This window comes from Gossypium hirsutum, chromosome D13, assembly GCF_007990345.1.
Source record: "Gossypium hirsutum isolate 1008001.06 chromosome D13, Gossypium_hirsutum_v2.1, whole genome shotgun sequence".
Lineage (NCBI taxonomy): Eukaryota > Viridiplantae > Streptophyta > Magnoliopsida > Malvales > Malvaceae > Gossypium > Gossypium hirsutum.
Genome location: NC_053449.1, coordinates 27,419,549 through 27,422,120, shown reverse-complemented (window position 1 = coordinate 27,422,120; position 2,572 = coordinate 27,419,549). Strand labels below are relative to the sequence as shown.

The 2,572-nt window shown below is 36.6% G+C and overlaps 1 long non-coding RNA gene across 1 annotated transcript; it reads right to left on the bottom strand.

Annotated features, from left to right (window-relative positions):
• Window positions 1-468: 468 nt before the first annotated feature.
• LOC121225019 (uncharacterized) lies at window positions 469-2,152 on the bottom strand. The gene is made up of 5 exons (XR_005922671.1): window positions 2,129-2,152; window positions 1,840-2,003; window positions 1,388-1,488; window positions 853-940; window positions 469-549 (listed from the first exon to the last, which is right to left on the bottom strand). It is a non-coding gene; the product is annotated as an uncharacterized lncRNA (long non-coding RNA).
• Window positions 2,153-2,572: the final 420 nt, after the last annotated feature.

Here is a 2,572-nt window from a genome sequence, read left to right as displayed (position 1 = left end):
TTCCAGCACTAGTTGTTCTCCTAGCAGTAATTGATTAATCTAATCAAACCTTGTGATATCTAAATTACAAAGCCTAATCATCTGCATTAATTAAAGCATACAAAGTAGAATGCAAAAATATAGCACATGGCCCATTCAGGAAGAATGCAGAAACTTTGGAGAAAATTTAAAATTTTCAATGAACAGAGCTATTAGGCACATTAAAATTTAAAATTCTTGTAACTTTGGAGAAAATGATAAAAAAAAAATTCTAAAAGAAAAGTAAGCTTAGACCAATTAGCACAATTCATGACAATATCAGAAATCAAACACCAAGATCTGCAGTAATATGTATCTCCTAGAAAAGAATATCTAATATGCAACCTGCAAATAGGAGACCAAAACAGAATCAATTTCTGGTGAAACTTCTGCCAAAATGTCCTCCATAGCATGGACCATTGTTCCACGATTAGCTGTATCTTCCTCCCCAAGTCGACCAAGAGTATAAGTTTTGCCAGTACCAGTCTGACCATAAGCCATGATTGTCCCATTGTAACCATCCAAAACACCCTATGAACACAAATACCCAATGACCTTGTTAATAAAATGAATAATGCATCAAAAAAGGCACCAAATCCTTTATAAGCTATGACCAAACACAGCAGTTATGTACAGCAGAACAAAACAATTGATAACTTGGGAGAAGACTGACACAAAACACAATGATAGGTTGAAACTATTTTCAGCCACCGCCTCTGCTGTTGCCAAGGAAGAATAACTAATAACAAGTAAAATTCTAACAAATTCTGGTACAATTAGAAAAGCCCTGTACTCAAACCTCAACAACTGGCTTTGCAACAACTTCATACACACGTTTTTACGATGCAAACTTTGTCAGCGCTTCATCAAACTCATAGGTGTCTGTGTCCCAGTTGTTTTTGCGAAGCTTTAACCTTTTAAGCTGAAAGAGAAAAGTTGAAGCATTGGTTAGAACTTTACCAAAATCAAGTAATAAACACTTACAGAAACTGGATGGGAGTTAATTTCAATAAATCTAAAAGCTAGTTAGGTGAGCTACGTGCACAAGTACAGGCATGTCGACTTCACTTTTTCTTAGGTGGTTAGAAACTAAATCCTTCTTGACTAATTGAAATGAAGTGATAATTATTCAAGAATTTGCTACTTTTCTCCATTTTCATTTGAATAAACTCACTTTTAGGCTGATGCATCCCTCAAGATGCCAACCCTGACAAAATATAATCGATATGCCCTTCTCTTAGCTTTTCCTCAATCATTTGTACTTCAAGATCAAACAGATAAAAGAAAGCAGATAAAGACATCTAACAAAATTAAGGTCACTGAGAATTGTATTCCCTACATATCCAACTGTCAGATAGCAACATAATACCTCTGGTTGAAGTTCTACACAATCAGCAAAATCAGCATCTGCTACTAACTTTTCTACATTATGTGGACGTAATCTCACAGCCACTCAAACTCTTCCAGGAACTGAAGAGAAACATAAAGGCTTCAAATTAACAAATAAAATATACAGAAAAAGCAAAATAATAGAGTTTCTTTTCCCAAAGATACAACTTCTGCAATGTAGAGGAAAGGTTTCTCTGTTTCTTGGCCAATTCTTCATTGAAGTCTAGAAAAGCCGGATCAGTATTTTAAGCCGATGAATCAGTCTTAGAAGTAGATGGATGAGATGATACTAATGATAATGAATGAGTAACTACTTGCAACATCTTCGAAGCTGTTGCAGAAAAGTTACCAAACCCCGCAGCTAGTATTACTATTAGAGCAAATAGATAAAATAACACAACAATCCAGTAAAATAATGATGAAAATCATTACCATGTTTACGGTGATAGGGAAGTGTTCCCACCGCAAGCAACTTTACAATTTCACTCCCTGACTCAGAAGCTTTAACAAACTGAACCTGTATCTCTCTAATCACCTCAAAAACATTCCTTGGAGGGCCTTTTGATCCTCTAACTTCGAACTAGAACATCCCATCACTGACGAAACCAAAAAAAAAAGACCCAGCAAAGTATAGCAACTGCTTTACATGAAGGAAACGAAAAACATGATAAGAGTGATTGTTTCTGGAGAAAAGTTCAGGGTAGGAGAAATAAAGGCTTACCAATAGTGCTTTCCTTGTGCATCGGTGTGTATATTGCTGGAGAGTATTATAGGCAGAGGGACAGAGGGAGCAAATAGGCAGAAACCCCAAGCTAGAAGGAAGGAACAGAAGGCGAAAAAGGGATGTGTCGATTGGGAGGGTAAACAGGGTATAAAACTTGAAGCAGCACCTAAACTGAGCTAAAGGGAGGGATTAGAAATCGGTGGATTTCACCGATTAGGTCAGTAATGGTTTAGCCCCGTAATAACAATACATTGAACCAAACAACGGATTAGAGGCGTAATAAGTGGGGCCCACCGATTAGGGGTGTATTGGCTATGCCAATACACCCAACCAAACATGTTGTAAGTCACTTGGTATTACATATATGAGTGATTGGTCTTAGTGCTAGTGGGAGATTGTAAAAGTATTCCAAAAGATCAATCATGATATGTTGTAATAATA